This window comes from Oryctolagus cuniculus, chromosome 2 (assembly GCF_964237555.1).
Source record: "Oryctolagus cuniculus chromosome 2, mOryCun1.1, whole genome shotgun sequence".
NCBI classification, from domain to species: domain Eukaryota; kingdom Metazoa; phylum Chordata; class Mammalia; order Lagomorpha; family Leporidae; genus Oryctolagus; species Oryctolagus cuniculus.
This window is the reverse complement of record NC_091433.1, coordinates 65,645,481-65,667,688: the sequence shown is the minus strand read 5'-3', so window position 1 is coordinate 65,667,688 and position 22,208 is coordinate 65,645,481. Positions and strand designations below refer to the sequence as shown.

The following is a 22,208-nucleotide window of genomic DNA, read 5'->3' as shown; positions in this document are numbered from 1 at the left end:
TTCTTCCCCACTTGCAGCAGCACCCCAGTCACCCCCACCCTTCAGGGCCACCCAAGGCTCCCTCTGCGCAGGCTGCTCTGGTCCAAGTCATCCTGGACGCCATTGATTCACAAAGGTTTAGATGTGCCCCTTCCAGAAGGTTCTTCTCCAGCTTACTAGCCTGTTCTTCATAACTGAGCGCAGTCTGAAATCATCCTGCTCATTTTTTTCATTTCTATAATGATGTTGTCTAACTCCAGACTCCAGATTGGAAGCCCCCATGGGGACAAGAACAAGGCTGCCTTGTCCACTGTGGTCTAGTGCCTAAAATCTAAGAAGCCCTCACTCAAGAGTATCCAGTCAATGTCAGCAGGTTAGGAAAGCGGCCAACTTCAGCAAGAAGGAAGGAGACCGTGCTGCAGCCTAGGAGGGCCGAGGAGGCTTCTCTGACATGGGGAGGGCCCCAGTCTTTGCCAGGATGGCGCTGACACGGGGGTGTGCATCCTGCGACTGGGGCTCTCTCTGGGATCCTGATGCAAACGAAGGCGGTTGTTGGTATACTGATGTTTACAGAATCGTGGCTGTAGGAGTCATGGTAACTGCTGCTATTCTCGAGGTCCCACGATGAGGCCTGTACTCTGCTGGGCACTTCACGCACATGTCACATTGTGCCTTCCAAACACTCCTACAAGCAGCACCGCGACCCATGTACACACGGACAAACAGCTGCACAGAGAGTAAGCACGACAGTCCTCCCATACAAGAGGGGACACATCCCGGGATCCCCAGTGGATGCCTGCACCCAGAGATAGCACCGCACCCCCTCACCTGCTGTTCTCCCCCTCCTTTCCCTGCAGCGTTGCCACCCGGAACCACAGCTCACCTGTCCTCCATGCTTTATACCTGGTGCTTCCATTACATCACTGCTCTTGCTTGCGGGGCCACTATGACACGGAATGGGGTTACCTGAACACAAGGACGGCGATACCGCCACAATTGACCTAGTCATTGCAACAACTATTAAATGGACGAGTGGGTAGCACATACAGCATGGATATGTGGACAAAGGGTTGATTCGTGTCCCAGTGGGACAACGCAGGATGGCATAAGACTTCATCACTCTGCTCAGAATGGCACACAGTTGGAAGCTTTTGTTTCTTGCTGGAAGTTTCCATTTAATAGTTTTTTGTTTTTTTTTTTTTTTTTTTTTTGGACAGGCAGAGTTAGACAGTGAGAGAGAGAGAGACAGAGAGAAATGTCCCAAGCATTTGGGCCATCCTCCACTGCCTTCCTGGGCCACAGCAGAGAGCTGGACTGGAAGAGGAGTAGCCAGGACAGAAGCAGCGCCCCGACGGGGACTAGAACCCGGGGTGCTGGCGCCGCAGGCAGAGGATTAGCCTAGTGAACTGCAGCGCCAGTCCATTTAATATTTTCAGACCTTGACTACCCATCAGTCAATAAAGCCAAGGAGAGAGAAACTACAGGCTAGGAGGAACCACTGTAACTTGCTGTTGGTCACACAGCTAATAAGCAAAACTGGGATCCCGAACCAGCTGGTTCTAACTCCAGGGTCCACCTGCTAGGCAGACTCTTCGACCATCAGAGCTGGTGTTCTGAGGTGTCCTTAGCTCTCCTCACACCCTTCTCTGCCCAGAGGCTGTCACAGTTGGGGAATGACTAAACATTCCCCAGACTCAGCAACTTCCTGGGTAGCTCTGAAGGCCCCAGGAGGACACACTTTGCCTCCAACACACTAGGAATTGTCTCTAGCAAAAGCCAGTGACTAGACAGGGCATGCTTGCCCCAAAGCAGGAAAGAGGAGCTCCTGCCAAGATCATGGGACAGCTGAGGTGTACCTGGGTGCTTTGGATGGCTCGGGGGTGGGGGCAGCTCCTTCTACGACCTGGGGGATCTGATCTGCTCTTGAATTTGAAATCCAACCAGGTGCTGGTGTTTTTCTCCATGTCATTTAGACTTCTTTGGAAAAAAACACTTCTGGCTAGGAGAGCTCTGGGAGAGGGCAGTGGTGGAGAGCAAATATGCTTTGATTTTCTTCCCAAATAACCACTTGCATCATCGGATTAGTGTATGGCAACAACAGCGGCGAAGGGTTTGTCCCTCGGCAGGAGCCTTGTCACCTTGGAGTGACAAGTGTGGCTGCCGACCCACAATCTCCCGGCACAAGAGTCACGGTGGCACGGACAAGTTTCTACAGGAGGAAGTCTGGCGGGCGAGTGCTAGGGAAGGCCCCAGCTTCCACTCAAGGAAGCGCACATGGAAGCAAAACTGTTTGCTTTTCCTTCCATGTGTCTGACAGATTCCCCCGGCTCCTATGGGGTTTATTATAAAGGTGTCAGACCCGATCAGAAGTTCGATGGCAGCCGCACATTATCAAATAAATAAAAAGCACACTCTTTTGTCCTACCTTTGAAGTTTTCTTAAGTTACCCTGAATAGCATCTCCTTCTGCCAAGTTCCCTGTTTCTCGCATAATGAGATACTTTCTAATTAGCATATCACAAATATTCCAGATCTTTTTTACAAGGTCTGATACATTTTTAAATGTTTCTTTTACAGCACATCAGAATTTTTCCCACTCTATAAAGAGGTAGGAGAATTAAAGCAACATGTTGGCTCAGTTCTCCCGTTTTTCCTTTTCCTTTTCTTGATTTCTCTCCCCCACTCCCTCCCTCTGCCTCCATTTCTCTCCCTCCCTCCTTACCTCCCTCCCTTCCTTTCTTCCTCCTCTCTTCCCAGCCAGGAGCAAGCGACAGTGGAAAGGGCACCAGACCGAAAGCCAGAAGTCCTGACTTGGGTTTTGGCTGAACCACTAATTAGCGGTGTCACTTTAGGCAAGCTGCTTCACCTTTGAGGGCCTCTTACTTCATCTCCCGCATAATGACAAGGTTGGGCCAAACAGAAAGTCCCTCCCTCGCAGTCTGAAACACTCGATTCCATTCGTGAAGCTTGAATAATTCCTTGTCTCCTTACGCAGGAACTGGAGTGAGTTATTTCTTTGATGTAAAAATTCAGTGAATTATGTCCAAAATAGGGATAGACATCAGAACAGGGGAGCGTGATTTTAATATTTTAATATTTAATTGCAGAATTCTATCTTACCTTTAAACAGCAAAAATGCTTCCTCCAAAAGCTACAGTTATACATTTACTTGCTCTGACACATTACAAATACGTAAACACACACTAATCCACCTTTAGATCAGGGAATATTATGTAGCAATTCTAATATAAAGACTATTGTAACAAGCACAATAAATTCTAGATATCAAAAAGTATATTAGAATAACAGTGCTGATAGTTCAATAAAAATAATTTGTATTGCCCCAGTGACCTCTGGGTTTCAGGATTTGATTGATTTGATTTATAACATCAAATCATAAGCAAGCAGAAATTCACCCCGGTTTCCATCGCGAGTTCCTGGGGAGCAAGGGTGGTGCTGGCCTTACTACTCCCCCTTAACTTGCCAATTCACAGCCATCTGAGGGATGGACTGAGTTGGCCCCACAAAGGCCCTGCGTCCTCTGGACTACCAGCACCCACAACTGGCTGCCGCCTTCCTCAGGCTGCAGATTCCAGGGCTGGCTTCACCTGGTGCCTCCGCCTGCCGCACCATATGCATCCCAACCACTCAGACCTGCACTGCCTGCTCTCCTGCCTGCTTAGGCCATCACCGTCTCTAGCCAGTCAGTGCCTGTCACACGGCAAGCCCGACCCCAGTGCCGGTATGGACAGCAGCCCCTCCTCACCCTCGCAGTGCCATGAGCCTGCCAGCATCTATTTGCTCCCATGGTTGCATCAGGACCCAGAGCTCAGGGCTGCTCTGGTCTCATATGCAGTTCCAGGACCTGGCAAACCACAGGGCATCCAAGGACACCAGGGAGAAAGAGAGAAAAGAGCCAGGGGAGGAGCAAGGCACCATGGGGTCTGAGAACTGGCCCTGCACACCTGCATACACCCCGGAGGCCCCGCTACCTAAAGGATGGCCCCTGTATGCTGTTAAACAATGGTAACCAACAGACAGTGGTTCACACAGCAGATCTTATCCTGTTATCCTGAACGAAGGAAGGAATGCTGATGACGGACAAAGTCAGAGAACCCTTCCAGAATAAAGGGCGCTGGAGTAAGGAAGCTGCTCGAGTTTTTTCAGCATAGGAGTAGCAGAAATGACCAAACTGTAAGAAGACACAGGTGGGGCCGGTGCTGTGGCATAGTGAGCTAAGCCTCCACCAACCGTGCTGGAATCCCATATGAGCACTGGTTCAAGTCCTGGCAGCTCCTCTTCCAGTCCAGCTCTTTGCTATGGCCTGGAAAAGAAGTAGAAGATGGTCCAAGTGCTTGGGCGCCTGCACCTGCTTGGGAGACCCAGAGGAAGGTGGCTTTGGATCAGCCCACCTCCGGCAGTGGCAGCCATCTGCAGAGTGAATCAGTGGATGGAAGACCTTTCTCTCTGTCTCTCCCTCTCTCTGTCTGTAACTCAGTCTCTCAAATAAATTAAAAAAAAATTTTTTAATTAAAAAAAAAAAGAAGACACAGCGGTGCACACAATACCTTGAGATGGTACAGAGATTGGGGAGCAAATTATTTCAGATTATGATGCAAGCATGGACAATCATATTTATAGATGTGGACAAGCTATAAAACAATATAGGTAACATCACCACAATTTGTACAATATTTTCCACATTTTGTATATATTTACATATATAGATACCATTAAGAAAAGTCTAACAAGTTAAATACCAAAGCAGAGATGGGGATGTTAAGAGTGGTGAAATACATGGTTTTCCTCCTTCCTTCCTTCTTTCTTTCTCCTTATTTATCTGCATTTTCTCATTTTTTCCTACCATGAACTTGAACCACTTTGGGTAATTTTGAAAACTATTCTCTGAATAAGTGAATAACCCATTTATAAATATTAAACAGTGCAGGAACGAGGTGGTGAGAATTTGGCCGCAGGCGGTGGCTCTGGGACAAGAAAAGAGGAAGCAGAGTGGAGAGCAATTACGGAGGAAGAGCTGACAGAAGCCGGCACCTGCCTGGGCCAGGAACTTAGGGGAAATCAGAAGTCAGGTCTGGCTCCCAGCTTGTCAGGCTAAAACAGCCAGGGGGAGGCTGCGCAGGGAGCAGGCAAGGAGCATCGGTTTACCCTCAGACGTGCTCTGTCTGAAGTGGGGAGAGGAGTTGGGGCGCACATTTCCAGGCTAGGTGGAGTGTCTGCCAGGGGTTCTGGCGGAGCCGGCATTTCCCCTAGGGGGCGCCCTTCAGGCTGCGCGGCGACGGCCTGTTACTTGTCTCTTCCTCCCTACAGACCGGGAAGCAGGAGCTGTCTGCCTTGGATCAGTGCCTCCCACACAGCAGCGACTCCATAAGCGTTTGAGACTGGGGCTGCAGAATCCACCAGGGTGATAAGTGAAGTAGCCAGAGTGAATGGATGAACTACCCTTCCCCACGGGCCAGGATCTGCAGATAAGGGGGCTTGAACCTTGACAAATACCGAAGTGTGGGACGCGGCAGCCCTGCCAGCAGCACAGAGGCACACGAGGTCAGCGCCACTTTCCAGGACCCCAGGCTGGGGGCCGCACAAGAGGAAAGCACACCAGCAGCGACCACCGTGGCGGAGAGCTACAGAGGACAGGCCAGGGAAAAGGCTCAAGTGCAAGGCTGCCCAGAGCCGGGGGGAGGGGACAGTTTCAGGACCGTGGGAAGGGCACCAGCTGGAGCGCTGATGAACTAGGAAACTAAAAGGCATGAAAGCAGAGCAGTCTTCTAAGTCGTGCGATGAGCTGCAGTGACGTAGCTCAAGGAGAAACTGAGTCAGTTCAGAGAGAACCCACAGATGCTCGCACACAGGAGGGTCTGAGCCGTAGCTGCGGTCAGCTCCCCTGGGGTATCCACTCCGGGGAGGTGGGAGGGGCACCCCTGAGAAAGAGAGGGGAGCCTGTTTGATCTCACTCCCAGCCGACACCGCACAATTTAGCTCTAATTATACACTCAAATCACTCACTGCCGCTTTACGTGGCCTCTCCTCGTTTCCATGGCACAGACCCCCTCTGTGGGACTTCCCGCAGTAAGTTTTCGATGTGATTTGGTGGCTGACTGTCTCGAGTCCTTTGGATAAGTGCCAAAGAGAATCAAGCTGCTGGCATTACTAATATATAAGCTGTAACTATGAAACAGACACTACTGTAAGAAGACTATTTTGTGACATCTCCCCTCGCTTTTTCCCAAACAGCAAAACAGCCTATTATTCTTGGGCAAGGGAGTTATCAACACCCAGGATTCGTGCCAGCTAACTGCAGAGCGAGGTTCCCAGGGGTCACCCTCCCTGCCAGCCACCATACAGCCTTTTGCAGGCAGGTCCCTGAGCCACCTGTGGTTTGGGTGCACACTGCTGTCCCATGAATGCCCGGATGTTTCTGAGAGGTGCACCGTGGTAGCCAGACTACCCCTAATCCTGCCGATGAGTCCCCAGCAAGGCTGGGAATGACTCCTGGACTGCACACGGACGCAGAAGAGCCGCTGGCTTCGGCTGAGCAGGCCCGGCTCCTGACCCAAGCTGGAGCAGCTGAGACCAGCACATTCCCAACATTGGACATGACAGGTTGAAGCGTCCCCTCAAAGTGGCACCAGGAAGCAGCTAAGATGCCAAACGTCACTTGAGAAAGAAGGCAGGAGGGAGGTGAAGGGCCCACGTCTGTCCTCTATTTGAACATTTCCAGACAAATGATTAACATTCCCCAACACATAATTCCAACCATACCTTCCGCTGAATAAAACCTGCTTCCTTGTCACGTGTGTTTTGCAATAAGGGAGATCAACTTTGCCTCCAGAGCACTTTCTTTCTTAAGCTTTAAGATGCTTACACATATATTGGAAGCATATTACAAACATTTTCATCATAAACTTGGCAAAAGTTTTTTGCCACACTGAGATCCGTTCAAAATGTGTAGTAAACATGTGACCATTAGCTTTCTTTAATCACAGGCCCAGATTTCCAAGCCTACTCTTGCAATAAGTTATACTTTCCAGCAACACAAAGTGAACATGTGGAAATGCTATGAGCAGTTTCAGGACACTGGGGTCTATTTAGTGTATTGATGTAATAATTCATCAAATAGGACCCAAGCGTCCAGCAAGCCTCATGGTCCCTTTCACAGACGCCTAAGTTACTCCCCCAAGGCTGCCCTTTGAACTGAAAAAATCTGCATCGTTAACTAGAGAAATGGAATGGACTGCACGAACATTACTGCGCCCTTCAGCAGGCGAGACTCACGTGCGTGCCCTGTGTAGTCGCAAAGTGAACAGTTGGGAAGAGTAATTCTCAGAATTAAACACTCCAACTCATGTGTAAGGCTCAACTTACTTGCTAACTGAGCAGTCAACAGGTGTGGGAATTAACTCTGTTATTTCCATCCTCTCTCATTGTAATCGGGCCAGATGCTCCACACTGCATCATTTGCGAATTTCAGATTGCCAAAGAAAACTATCCCAGTGAAAAAATGTCTTGCTTAAACATTACAACCACAGCCTTGCACAGAAAAAAACACATCTATCCATGGAACACTTTATATCTAGAAACTAATGTACGTATCAAAGATCTAAAATTTTAATGTTGCCAAACTAGCCAAGAATTGCCAAGTATTACATGAAATTCATCTGCACATTAAAAAATATTCTCTGTTTATAAACAATCCTCCATATGTGTTGGGTAGAAAAGCACTGAGTGACAATTAATTGGCTGACTTTTGCAATCTGCCATTTATTGCTATTTTCAAGTTTAAGTGATTCCATTACATTTTATTTTCAGGCTCTACACCAAACTCATTTCTAAGAAAGTTTCTATTTCTCAATGAGATGTCAAACAACTTACCTAATGATCCCAATTACATAGGATTCAGCTCTGTTTTTATGTAAACATTTTAGATAAATGGGTCTCTCTTATCCACCACTCATTTTAAAATACACATTCAAGTTTTATAAAATGTAATAAACTCATTCCCTGTTCCCCTAACCTCCAGTGCTGTGAATTTAGTTTTTCAAGGACTCAACTTTATAAGTTCAAATCAAATATCTCTAAACAAATAAAAGCCCTTATTAAAACACGCACACACACATACACGAGGAGTCTTCACAGAGTTTGCAGAAAATGTGCATTAAAAAAAAAAAAAAAAAAGCCATGCTTGGATTTAAAACATTTTGCACCATGATAAATTTATCTTTTAGTTCCAGTTTTCTGTGAGCTCTGTGAGGATCCTCATGTAATCTGAAACTTTTGTGTTTTATGTTTAATCTCTATCTACAAGTCTGAACTTCAGGGGCACTATGTGCCCGAGTTACAATGTCAAATAATCAAAAATGGGGCAAGCAAAATTCATCTGATGACATTTACTACAGATTCATGAGAAAGCACCTTCTCTTTGCTAATCCAAACCAAGTGATCTCAGAGATGCACCAAGTCAGAACCCAAACACTTAAATGTGTTTCATGAAGAGCTTTCATGAAGAACACAAAAACACATTGTATAATCTGAACAATCTGAAACTGTAGAGCAATTTACAAATAATGCTACATTTACAAAGAAACCACAAAAGCATGAAGGCCTGGTAAAGGTTTATAGAAACAACAGCACACACGAGGCATGCAAATAATTCCTCCGGATGCTCCAGATTTGAGACAAATGGACTATTAGTGCCACCATCGCTAGAAGAAACTGAATTGTCAGGTTTTATGAAGCATTTGGGTTAAAAATTCAGACCGATTTCCAAGTTCCTTCCATCTAACAACACACCCCAGAGTTCAGTATACTCACTGCCTCTGCAGGCTGGGTCCTGGGTTTCTGGTTTTCCAAGGGGTCCCGTAAAACGTACAGATGGTAATAATCTGTGGCTTCCTTCAAATCCTGACGACTGCTGCTTTTATTCTCTGGATTTCCTTTGGTGCCAAGGATGTCGTTCGATTCCAGAGTCACCGCATGTTAAGTAAAACTGCTGTCAACATTTTATTACATTCAGCATTTCGGGTTTCCTGATAGCTAGCGCAAACATTACAGATAGCTGTGTGCTGGATAGTTTTCAATCCTCTTTTTTTTCCCCCTTTTCCCTCTAAGGAAAGGTGTGGGCTCTCCTTAAGCAGCCCTGAGATTTAAAGTTGTACTTTTCCAGATTGCATTAAAATAAATCCCAAATGCAATTCACTTCCACCTTCAGACTATTTTTTTTTTTCCCTTGCCTGGTTGCTCCGGCAGTGTTAATTTTCCCACACTCTCCGGTAGTGGTGAGTGGCTTGTCTGGGCAAGTAAGATAACACTTGGGCAGGAGATTAAAAACCCACACTGAAGTCATTAAGGACCTATGGGGCTGCGCCCAGAATCCACACAGCACAGTTTCCACACCTTGACTCTTAGCAACCGGAAAAGCCTAACAACGAAAACCATCTCATCTGGTATGTCCAGCACCTTAATTTTGAACAACAAAACAGCGCTCCCACTCGGATGCAGGAGCAAGGAGGAAATACCTTTGTTTGTTTCGCCCCAACCTTGAACAATGAGAATTGTTAGCCACCACCGAAATCCAGACCAAGTTGCTTGGAAGTCCCACTTTGCCCAAAACCTGTCTAGTGCATAATTATTCCTAATACTGTCCTTCAGTTTCCAAAAGGTCCTGGTTTCATCCATAAATGATTTGGTTAGCTTGCCTGTAGCACTCATCTAAGTTCTGGAAAGTTCTTCACATTTGCCAATGTGTTTGAAAAGGTTTTGAAACTCATATAAATAAAATCGTAGATTCAGGGGCTGGTACTGTGGTGCAGCAGGTTAACACTCTGGCCTGCAGTGCCGACATCCCATATGGGCGCTGGTTTGAGACCTGGCTGCTCCACTTCAGATCCAGCTCTCGGCTGTGGCCTGGGAAAGCAGTGAAAGATGGCCCAAGTCCTTGGGCCCCTGCACCGGTGTAGGAGACCTGGAGGAAGTTCCTGGCTCCTGGCTTCAGATCAGCTCAGCTTCAGCCGTTGCAGCCTACTGGGGAGTGAACCAGCAGATGAAAGACCTCTCTCTCTCTCTCTCTCTCTCTCTCTCTGACTCTCCTCTCTCTGTGTAACTCTGACTTTCAAATAAATAAATAAATAATCGTAGATTCAAATAACAATTCAACCATTTTCACTACCAAAAACAGCTTTCTCCTATCTTCTACTGATACTTAGGTGGTCCTACACCAGCTTATGAAGCCAGGTTTTATTACATAGGTATTAATAATCTCCTTTTCCCGATTATGTAAATCTTATATAAAGTGCCACTTTCAACTTAACTAGAGAAAAAAAGGGTGCCTTGTGCCTTAAAGACACACACCTGCCAAGGTAAAGGGTGTGGCCAGATTATTCAACGGAGAATAATTTCACCATGGATGTCATGGGACAGTGTCTTCCTTCCTCCCACTTGCTGCATGGTTTCAGAAAGAAGGAGAGAGAAGCGACACGTTTCTCTTTTCCCTTTTAAGGAAATTTCATGAAAGAATCACTGAAGAATACTAGTGGATTCTCCACAAGTAACAACCCCTATAAATGGAAATCACAATGAACGATAAACACACATTCTGGTCTTGGAGAGATGGGTGTGTTCTCTGAACTTTTTTCTCTCCTTGGAGAACCTAAAACTTTTACATATAAGAAAATGCATATGTTTGGGGTAAATTGGGTGTACTTAAAAGACATTAGGAAGGAAGAATCAACCAGAAATCTGAGTGATCTGGAAAAAGAACTCTTGGAGAAATAAAATTATCTGGAAACAAATACAACCATTTTAAGGACCTGTGGGGCTGGGTCTAGAATCCATCAGTGCAGTTTCCACACACCCTCACCTTGACTCTTAGCAACCGGAAAAGCCTAACAACTAAAACCATCTCATCTGCATGTCCAGGACGTTAATTTTGAACAACAAAACAGCGCTCCCACTCAGATGCAGGAGCAAGGAGGAAACGCCTTCACCTTCAGGGGACACAGAACCCACCAGGTGCTCTCCCTGCGCTGTCTCCGTGGTTACCCCAGGTGGATGACTGCAGCCAAGTCCCAGTGGCATATAATCAATTCCCGACACCTCCACCTAAATGCCCTGTGCACAGCTCAGCTCACACTCACGGCATTTTAGCTTCAGAAACAGCTGCTGCTTCTGGATTCCACATGTTTCCTAAGGCCAGCCACCAAGGCTCAAGCTCCAGGTTCTTTCCAAGTCCTGTGTATTCTATCTCCTCCTCTCTCTACATTCTTTCTTCTCCTTCTGTGGTAAGCTCAATCTGACCTTCAAATCCAACTCAAAGACAGGGGACCTTTAACCCGAGCCAGGTCCACACGCCGTGGTCTTGCAGCAGGTAGCATTGGCTACAGTTCCTCCCCAAGTTCCCACTTTTAATCACAGAGCTCCCAGGTTGCTAATGCCAGCCTGCCTCCAGCCCTCAAATAACAGGCTTCATTTCCAAGCTGGTTCCCAAGCTCCTATTTTGGTGACTTCCCAGTAAATCAAGCTTGTCCTGGATCAGGGACTCCTGCCAATTTCCCGACTTGGCCCTGAAATTCTCTTCTCCCATCTCCAGTTCAATGCTCAGAATCAGCTAGCCCCTGAAACACTGTGCCCACACCCAGAGTTTTAACTAGCTGTTGAAGGCTCTTGAGATTGCCACATACCTCCAGCGACCACTTGCCTGCTCTAAATGTAACCTACACTCCCGCCAGGCAAAAAGCAGAGCCAGAAAGCAGGCACTCAGCACAATTCTATTCGCTCCATCTGGACCCTGACAAGGGCTCCGGGCTCCCGCTGCAATATCAGACACGCCACAGGCTGTAGCTTACTTTGGCTCTGAGCTGACACCTCTGGCTTTGTCGCTGTCATGTGACTGTTTGGACGTTTTTGCACTTCTGATCCTCATTTCTAAGCCCACCCCCTAGCCCAGTCAAGATGACAGCTTGCCCCAACTTCACTGTGGCCAGGACAAAGCACACAGCTTCTGTCCTTCTAATCAGCCACCTCCAACCTTATCCATCATCCCGTCTGGGTTCTGCCTACAGCAATCATGGACAACGGCCTTCCTCACAGCTGTCCCTGTTACTTCTTCCTGGCGTACAGAACCCTGATCCTTTGATTTGGAGCCCCTTTTCCAGCCCTATAAAGAGACACTAACTTGTCATAACAATCTCCTTTGACCAATGAAGGAGATGAGTGTGCAGGTGACCTCATCTGCCTGACGAAACCCAAGAAGTTGGGGTGGGCGTATGTCACATCGGTTAACACACCCCTTGGTCTGCCCACCTCTCATATCAGAGTGCCTGGTTAAAATCCCAACTCTGCTTGCAATACCAGCTTCTTACTAACGTGTACCCTAGGAAGCAACAGGTGATGGCTCAAGTACTTAGGTCCCTGCCACTCATGTGAGAGACCTAGATTGGGTACTGGGCTCCAGGCTTTAACCTGGTCCAGCCCCAATTAGCCCCCACCTTTCATTCATTCATTCATTCATTCAATCTCTCTCTTTCTCTCTCCCTATCCCTCCTTCCCTCCCTCCCTCTGCCTTTCGAATAAATAAAGGAAAACATTTCAAAAGTCTTCTAAGGGAGGTTGTCTGTACCAACTTAACAATCACTATGAAAAGTCCTCTTGAAAATTTTTTGCCTTGAATGCAGAAAAGATATCTGGAACTACAAAGCCATTCTGAGATCAGCTGACAATGGAGGATATGGCAGCCAATATTCTAATGACAATGAAAGAGCAGGACAGGGACAATGTCATTGGGCTACTTCTTTCCCCTTTCCCATGCACCTGCAGTTTTCTTTTCTGTGAACGGAACAGACTCCTTGTGTGAACCAGCATGAGTCAAGCCTTCTGTTACAGGCAACCAAGTGTTTTTCCTCCACACAGATGCCTGGACTGCACAAGTTCACAGAAAGACTGTTATGTTTTGGAGCCCAAAGATAGTCAGTCCATACACCCCCTACTCCTTCCTACTCAATTTCTCTCTGGTCCAATTTACCTTACATCGAAGGCAGCAACATGGCATCTGTCCCTTAGCTCACACATATGGATGCAGTAATTTTTTAAAAAAGATTTATTCTATTTATTTGAAAGGTAAAGTTTGAGAGAGAGAGAGAGGTCTTCCATCCACTAGTTCACTCCCAAAATGGCCATAATGCCCAGGGGTGGGCCAAGCCAAAACCAACAGCCAGAAACTCCATCCGGGTTTCTCCTTCCTGGGTGGCCAGAGCCCAAGCACTTGGGCCATCTTCCACTGCTTTCTCAGGTGCATTAACAGGGAGCTGGATCGGAAGTGGGGCAGCTGGGACTCAAATCAGTGCTGAGATATGGGATGCCAGAATCACAGATAGTGGCTTAACCCATTCTGCTATAATACAAGCCCTTAATTTATTCATTTTCTCAGTGACAAAGTTCTCACCTGGACTATGAGGACTGTCGTGGATAATGATAAGAGTTGAAGGAGAAAAATAGGGGCCAGTGTTGTGGTGTGGTGGCCAGCATCGAATATGAGGGCTGGTTTGCGTCCTGGCTACTCCACTCCTGATCCAGCTCTCTGCTAATGCACCTGGGAAAGCAGCGGAAGATAGCACAAGTGCTTGGGCCCTGCCAACCACATGGGAGACTTGATGGAGTCCTTGGCTCCTGGCTTCAGCCTGATCCAGTCCTGGCTATTGCAGCCATTTTGGAAGTGAACCCATAGATATAAGCTTGCTCGCTCTCTCTCTCTCTTGCCCCCTCCCCTTCTCCGTCACTGCCTTTCAAGTAAAACTTGGAAGGAAAGAAGGAAGGAAGGAAGGAAGGAAGGAAGGAAGGAAGGAAGGAAGGAAGGAAGGAAGGAAAGGAGGGAGGGAGGGAGGGAGGGAGGGAGGGCTGCCATCCTAACAACTTTTCCCAGAGATTTCTACTCCACAGCACCAACAGATATAAATTCAACAAATGGAATAATGATGTCAGGTTTAAAAAAAAAAAAAAATGAGAAATTGAGACTGGGTGTAAGAACACTGTGTACAGATGAGACTAAAGAAGTAAACATGATTTCTTAGAATTCATACCTACACTCTATGATTTGTACATTAAAAAGTTCACTGTATAAAAGCGAAAGTACAGAACACCATGGGACAACCGTAACCACAATTACAGGAAAACACACTGGCAAATGAAGGGAGGAATGTGGAATAAAAAGGACTATGGAATTTTCAATGATGTCTCTTCCCTTTTGAAATTTCTCTTGCATAGTTAGTTTTAAATAACTAAGATGCAAAGAAGGGAAGAAAATCTAGATTTTTTTAAATTTTTACTAAAACCAGAAAGAAAGAAAAAATAAACCTGAGGCACTCGAGTTATTCTGCCAACTGTGAACACAAGTAATATGAGTATATTTGTTAAAGACCTTCAAGAAAATCTCTTTTCTTCTGCTGAGAACATTATAACTAGTTCTTACAGTTTATTTTCACTGTTTTCTCTAAATTGTCTCTAAAATTTAAATTTTAAAAGTGCAAAAATAACTGACAAATCATGTTCTGTAATTTTTAATTTGAAACAGAAAAAGGCATTAGCACTGAGTTTGGAAACAACTGAGAATTCTTGGGTTGGAAGGAAAGTTGCAAATAAAATGTGGGGTCATTCATTTTTTAAAAAAATATCAGTGCTTTTGTAGAAGAAAAGATGATTGGCTGTGTTTTTAACAACCCTCTCGGTATGGTTTGAAGGGAGCCCCTAAAAGTTCACCTGTTGGAATGCTAATCCACAAACTCACCTGTTGGGAGACCTTAGGATTGGAGGGATCACGAGGGCAGGGCACACTGGACGCATTATGGCGTCACGTGTTCCATCTCGCCCGTGACCCCTGCACCACGCAGCGCTGCAACAAGGTCCTCACGGGGGGTGGGGTGGGGTGGCGCACTGTGGCGCTGACATAAGGGGTCGGTTCAAAGCATACACTTTTAGGTAACAGGACCCATGTATTAAACTGTCACCTAACGGCCACCTGTTCACCTGTGGGAGTCGGTGTCTCTCCTACAGGTGAACAGCAGCTCTCTCTGCCTCAGCAGAAACCAGCTCAGGACGTGCAAGCCTCTTAGCAGCCTTCTATTTATAGTCAGGCGCTCTCGGCATGCTCACTGTCCCTGGTGCCCTAGGGTCTACAACTATAAATGCATCTCCTATGCCTGTCTTATTAGCCTTTGCACTCATTCTTTGCAACTTCCATTCTCAACATTCCTAAGACATTTGTTCAGTCTTAAAGCCAGCAGATGGCTTAGCGAATAGAATCAGCTGGTATGACAGACGCCACACCCCTGCCCCAGAAGGCCATGGGTGGAACAAACTCACCTGCCTTTCCCTTCGGTTCTTTTCCAGAGTTGATCTGGCATCTAAATAAAAGGAACTGAACTCCCTTTGTTTGGAGCAAGATTTAAACAAGCTATGAGCAGGCATTTAGCCTGGTAGCTAAGATGCCTACATCCCTCATCACAGTGCCTGGGCTTGAGCCCCAGCTCTGGACTCCAGCTCCCTGCCAGTGCAGACCCTGGGAGGCAGTGAAGATGACTCAAGTGACTGGATCCCAAATGCAGACCTGGGTTGAGTTCCCAGCTCCTGGCCTCAGCCTTAGCCCAGCCCTAGTCCCGACCTACCTAACCTCCTAACTTCCTAGCTTACTTACTTACTCTCTCTCTCTCTCTCTCTCTCTCTCCCCGTGTGTGTGTGTGTGTGTGTGTGTGTGTGTGTTCCTAGCTCCTGGCCTCAGCCCTAGCCCAACCCCAGTCTCTACCTAACTTACATTCCTTCCTTCCTTCCTTCCTCCCTCTCTCCCTCCCTCCCTCCCTCCTTCCCTCTTTCTCTGTCTCTGAGTGTGTCTCTTTTCCTCTCATGCACACACACACACACACACACAAATAATAATTAATAAGCCATAGGCAAACTTCATTGGGAAATGTGCTGCCGTGGGGTGGGGAACAACTCTCTCCCTGGACACCCTTCCCTCCCGGTGGGCACCGCTCTCCCAGGTGCTGCTCCTCCACTCTCTCTAGCCCCTGCTCCTCACCTCCTACAGGACCTCCAGGGCACCAGGATCCCAGATTCGGACCTCATTCCGTCCACTCCCTCCCTCGCACTGCTGTTGCAGGCTGGAAGCCGCGTGCCTCCCCCAGTAGCTGCCCATACATCACCCATCCCTGGGGCACAGTCTGCTCATGTCCTCCGCAGCTACCCCACCCACAGAACCCTCCCCCACTCTGAGCTCCCATGCAGCTTCCTGAGACACAGGCGTCTGGCAGAGTATAGTTAAGACGCCACGTGGGAGTGCCTGGGTTCAACTCCCAGCTCCATCCCCAGGTAGACAGCACAGTGGTGATTCACATCTTGGGTTCTCTGCCACCCACGGGGGGAGACCTGTAGGAACTGTGCACTCCTGGCTTTGGCCTGGCCAGCCGTGGCTGTTGCAGACATCTGAGGAGTGAACCAGTAGATGAGAGACCAGCCCCCACCCTTGCTACCTCTCTCTGCCTTTTAACCACAAATAGGTAAAATATTTAAAACAGTATTTTTATTTCTTATTAAAGATAGTGTTGCTTGTTGAGGGCTTCTTTAAAAAAAAACAACAACAACAACAAAAAAACACCTTTCCCAGTGGGCTGCACAGTGCCAGGCACAGGCAGGGAGGCATCTTTCACCCGGAACACGCCCTTGCTCATTGGTTCTATACGAGGCTCCAAGCAGGCTTTTCATTGGAAAAAGAAAAAGAGGCTACCACTAAAACAATTAAAACAGAACCCACTAATTGTGGTAGATAATTAGTTACGGGGTTATTTCATGCTGACGCAGAGGCTCTCAGAGGGGAGAAAGTCCCTTACTATTTTGCAGGCATCCTGCTTGGTATGGAGAAAGAGTATGTGTTCTAGAAAAGAGCTGAATGAATGGACTATGAGGCAAAATTAGACCACATAATACAGACACCTGCTCCCAGCGCAAATCTCAGGGGTGCCAGGAATTTTCCATGGCCCTGTATCTGGATTGGGGCAGCTGTAATGAGTGCATGTGTGTGCACGTGTGTGTCTTCTGTGTGTGCTGGTCTCGCATCCATGGACTCAAACAACCACAGATGAAAAATGTTTAGGGAAAGAAAAACGCATCTGTATGGAATATGTGCAGACTTTCCTTCTTGTCATTATTCCCTAAACAACACTGCACGACAATTACTTACATGGTGCTAACATGGTATTAGGTACAGTAAGTAATCTGAGATACAGTATACAAAAGGAGGGCGGGCGTTGTGGCATGGCGGGTAAAGCTGCTACCTGTCACGCCGGCATCCATGTGAGCACTGGTTCAAGTCCTGGCTACTCCACTTCCCATCCAACTCCCTGCTAATGCATTGGGAAAGCAGCAGAAGATGGCCCAAGTCCTTGGACCCCCTACACCCATGTGGGAGACCCAGAAGAAGCTCCTAGCTCCTGGCTTCAGCCTGGCCCAGCCCAGGCCGTTCTGACCATCTGGGAAGTGAACCAGTAAGCCAAAACATCTCTCTATCTCTTTGAAAATAAATAAACAATCTTTATTTATAAATTTTTAAAAATACAGTATACAAGAAGATGCATGTAGATTACATAGAAATACCATGCCATGCTATGTCAGGGACTTGAGTATCTCTGGAACGATCCCCTTGAGATACCAAGGGACAACTCTGTGTGTGTGTGTGTGCAAAAATTCACTGAGATGTGCGCTTACAATTAAAAAGTAAGGAACAGTGTATTCACTCAATAGGCATTAATGTAGAGGTCCCCATATCGTAGTCCCGCCCTGGGTAAGACACTGCGATCCGCCCCCATTCCAGCGTCATTTCTGTTACTGCTCTAGAGGACAGTGGGCGCGCAGCTGTGAGATGAGCGAGGCCTTCCTCCTCGCGGAGTCCAGAGTCACACACAGAGGACACACCACTGAGGAAGCCATTGCAGGCAACAGCACGAGCGCGTCCGCAGCCTGGAACTGAGCCAAGCAGCTCAGCTTCCGACTGCTGGAGGTTTCAATGCTCTGTCCTCACAACAGAGAAGCGAGAAGGCCGCATGAGACACAGCCAGTCCCTTCCACGACAGTTCCTGCTCGCTGGCTCTGAGGCAGATCCAGCCCCACTCGGATGGCACGGGTAAGGATGCGGCAGCTCACTCCCGACCCACCGGCCAGCCCTGCTGCCTTTGTCCGCCTCTGTCCTGCAGGCCCACCTAATGCCCAACCAGCACGGAGGGGAACTACAGGAGGAGGGAGAAGGTGAAGCGTCTTTCACTGGATCTGTGTGCGCTGCTCTTGGTAAGCCTCAAACCCGGTGAGATGCCAGCATCCCACTCCCCTGCCCAAGGAACAGGAAGATCGCTCCAGAGGCTGAAGCAGGAGCAGGGCGCTGAGATTGACATGTAGCCCCAGGGGCGGGACAAGGGTTTGCCGCGCTCCTGAGGCCCCACCACCTACTCTTTGCAACTAGAAGCTCTTGGAGGATGGAAAGCGGCATTCACCCCAGCTTCTCAGCTCAGGAAAGCCAAAGGCCCCACATTTCCTCCCCATGCCCCCTCACCTTTCCCCATAACAAACAGAGCTGAAGGAGCCAGACGGCCACACCACCATTCAGACGCCTGCAGGCCAAGCCTCGAAGACACAAGCACACCAAACATGCAAACACAATCCCCAAACTCCAGACATGGGAAGAAGGCTACAGCCTAGAAAAATAATTGTATTTCATAGCTGTGCAGATATTCAGAACTTCCTTTTGCCATGCTGGAGCGCTGGCTCGAGTCCTGGCTGACCAGCTTTGGTTCAGCTCCCTGCTACTGTGCCTGGAAGGCAGCAAAGGATGACTCAAGTACCTGAATCCCTGCCACCCATGTGGGAGACCCCAGTGGAGTTCCAGGCTCTGGGCTTCGTCGTGGCCCAGTGCCAGACATTGCGGCCATTTGTGGGAGTGAACCAGCAGATGGAAGATATCTCTATCTATCTCTCTATCTCCCTCTCTCTGTCACTCTGCCTTTTAAACAGGGGCTGGGGCAGGCTGAAGCCAAGAGCCAGGAGCTTCTTCCAGGTCTCCCAAGTGGGTACAGGGGCCCAAGGACTTAGGCCATCTTCTACTGCTTTCCCAGGTGCATTAGCAGGGACCTGAATTGGAAGTGGAGCAGCTGGGATTCCAACCGGCACCCATACAGGATGCTGGCATCATAGCACCTGCCCAGAATACTCCCTTCTTAAAAAGAAAGACATGAACTTTAAAAAGAGAGAGAGAGAGAGAGAGAGAGACAGAATTGACTAGTTACACTGCATATTTACTACCATTAAAAATGACTTATTCCTCGCTGGCATTTTTCCAAACTGTTTTTCTATTGGCCATTCTGTCATTCACTCTCCTGCACAAGTTTCTGCCTCAAACGGCATTTCAAGAAAGCAAAAAATTACGTTTCAGATATATCTGAACAATACACCAAAAAGTCAGTTTTAATTTCCTAAGCAGCAGAAGGTTGTCCCTTAAGTGACTGCAACAAAGAGGTGACACTTCCCTAGAAGTGGAAAAAAGATTTACCACCATGACCCCCAAATTTCCGAAACACTTAAACTGAGACACAAAGCAGCAGGAAGGTGAAATGCGGCAGGACCGGCAGGATGTGGGAAGCTGAGCCGGGAGACTGATATCCAGGCTCTGAGATAAGGCCCCAAATGCTTTCCACTCCCGAGGAGGCTGCCGGAAGTCACAGGGCAGGAGGGTTACGCAGACCTGCAGTCCCAGGCCTGGGTTCAATCTCGGCCGTCACTAACTTGTGAAGTGCTCTCGCCCAACACCCCCTAGCTCCCACCCTCTGGCCTTGATCTCCAAAGTGGGGTCACACCCCAGCAACACTGGGTACTAACTCAACAGGGCTATGGAGAAGAATAAACGAGACAGCCACTGTGCAACACACACACACACACGCATGCCACAGAACTGCCAACAGTTACTACCACTATGCTCGGGCTGTCTGGGTGACAGGAATCAATGACAAGCCGTAAGACGCAAAATCATAAGACACAAAATGCCCGTGAATACTCACTGATGGGCAAACACATTTCAACCACAGATGGGTCTGGAGAGCTCTGGCCCCTCCTTCTCTATCTTCTCTTCACCCCCACTTCCAGGGTTTCAAACCTACTGCTCAGCCCAGAGAGAGAGACTGGGTGTTGACACATGATGTAGAGCAAACACCAACAACCCAACAATCCTCTGAGCATATTAATTTCAATTTTGCCCTCCTTATGAAAATGGTCATAAATTAGAGACTATTATGGGTGAATGTTCATGTCCCCCTAAGTGCCTGTGCTGAATCTCAAACCCCCAATGTGATGGCAGTTGGAGGCTGGCCTTTGAGAAGCAATTAGGTTGAGATAAACAGGAGGGTCAGGCCTCCTAAGAAGAGGAACAGAGAACAAAGCTCTTGCCCTCCCACCGGGAGAAGGTGGCCACCTGCAAGCCAGGAAGGGAGCCCTCCGCATGAATCACATTGGCCAGCACCGTGCATGGCCTTCCAGCCTTTGGGACAGCGAGAAACAAATTTCTGCTGTTGAAGCCACCCAGTCTCCCATATATAGTTATGCCAGCCCAAGCAGACTGAAACAGAGATGATGCATAAAATAGTAACACAAGTGATTTTTACAGTTATAAAATGCTGCTGTAAAGAGGGAAAATTAAGAGGGAAAGAGTTTGGCCATTACCAGCACGCCATGTGCTTTTCCTGCCGATTGAAACTGCTAGTTAAGTACTTAGCCAAGGGTATTGCAAACACCATCTTATGTAGCGCTTGCAACTATTCTAGGTGGTGTTGCTGTTCTCTGCACTGTGCAGTTGAAGAGACCAGAGGAGCTGGTTCAGTGGAGTGGCCCAAGTCACACCAGTGTTAAGTTCAGGGTCACTGGCCCACCTCTCTCTGGAGGAGGGGAGGGTGAATGGCCTACCCTATGAAGGCATCTTTGGGACTTCATGAACACTCAGGAGCTGGGGATCTGTGCTGTCACCACTGTCTATAAAGACACGAAGACTCAGAGCTTGCACCTCCCACATTCCTGGTCCTGCTGTCTCCTTCCTCTCATCAGCCATGTCCATGCCACTCCATCTCCACAGCCAAACAATTCCCACAGCAGCCACTTCCCTGCTGGCCTCTCTTTCAACCTGGTCTCTCCCCATCTCATTCTCAAACCATCCAACCTGAGGGATCTTAAAATGGGCACACGGAGGTGCCCACCCCAGCTTACAAGTCCTAATGGCTCCCCAAAGCCAGGAAAAAAATATTCAAATTCTTTATAATGTGACGAACAAGACAGTGTTTATCAAACTGTGATCCTTTAAGAGTCATGAAATGAATTTAGTTGGTTGGCAATTAACATGAACAGAGGAAAAAGAAAGTGAATAGAACACAAATGTCAGAATACGTTGTGCCAGCACCACGGCTCAATAAGCTAATCCTCCACCTGCGGCGCCGGCACACCGGGTTCTAGTCCCGGTCAGGGCACCAGATTCTGTCCCAGTTGCTCCTCTTCCAGGCCAGCTCTCTGCTGTGGCCTGGGAGTGCAGTGGAGGATGGCCCAAGTCCTTGGGCCCTGCACCCACATGGGAGACCAGGAGAAGCACCTGGCTCCTGCCTTCAGATCAGCGCGGTGCGCCGGCTGCAGCAGCCACTGAGGGGTGAACCAACGGCAAAGGAAGACCTTTCTCTTTGTCTCTCTCTCTCACTGCCCACTCTGCCTGTCAAAAAAAAAAAAAAAAAAAAAAAGAATACATTGCAAGTATTTTTAAATGTTGATTTATTTATTTTATTTGAAAGGCAGAGAGAGCTCCCATCTACTGACTTACTCCTCAAATGATCATAACAGCCAGGACTGGGCCAGGCCTAGGCCAGCAGCCCACGCGTGACAGGAGACCAACTACTTGAGCCATCACCTGCTGCCTCCCAGGGTGCACACTAGCAAGAAGCTGGAAAAGCAAGCAGAGCCAGGATGCAAATCCAGGTACTCCAACATGGGATGCAGGCATCCCGAGTGACAAACTAATCCCACCCCGCACCAAATGCCCACTCCCACTGCATGCATTAAGAGTGTTGTTTTTGTCTTTGAGTTACGCGTGTCCTCATGCACATGCAATCCAGGTCACAAAGCTTGGCTGTGGTGGTCCTGATCCACAATGGGCAAGGTTTT

General features: G+C 47.9%; 1 protein-coding gene across 7 annotated transcripts in view; it reads right to left on the bottom strand.

Moving 5' to 3' along the window:
- STOX2 (storkhead box 2) overlaps positions 1 to 22,208 on the bottom strand; it is a 310,137-nt gene that overhangs the window by 175,935 nt on the left and 111,994 nt on the right. Inside the window, exon 1 of one of the 7 annotated variants that reach the window (XM_070068329.1) lies at positions 8,808 to 12,535. The exons of 4 other annotated variants lie outside the window; for them this stretch is intronic. The gene's annotated coding sequence lies outside the window, so the exon portion shown is untranslated. Of the gene's footprint in view, positions 1 to 2,700; positions 3,080 to 8,807; positions 12,536 to 22,208 lie in introns of those variants that run through there. 2 more of the 7 variants (XM_051832756.2, XM_051832775.2) reach the window with 2 other exon arrangements.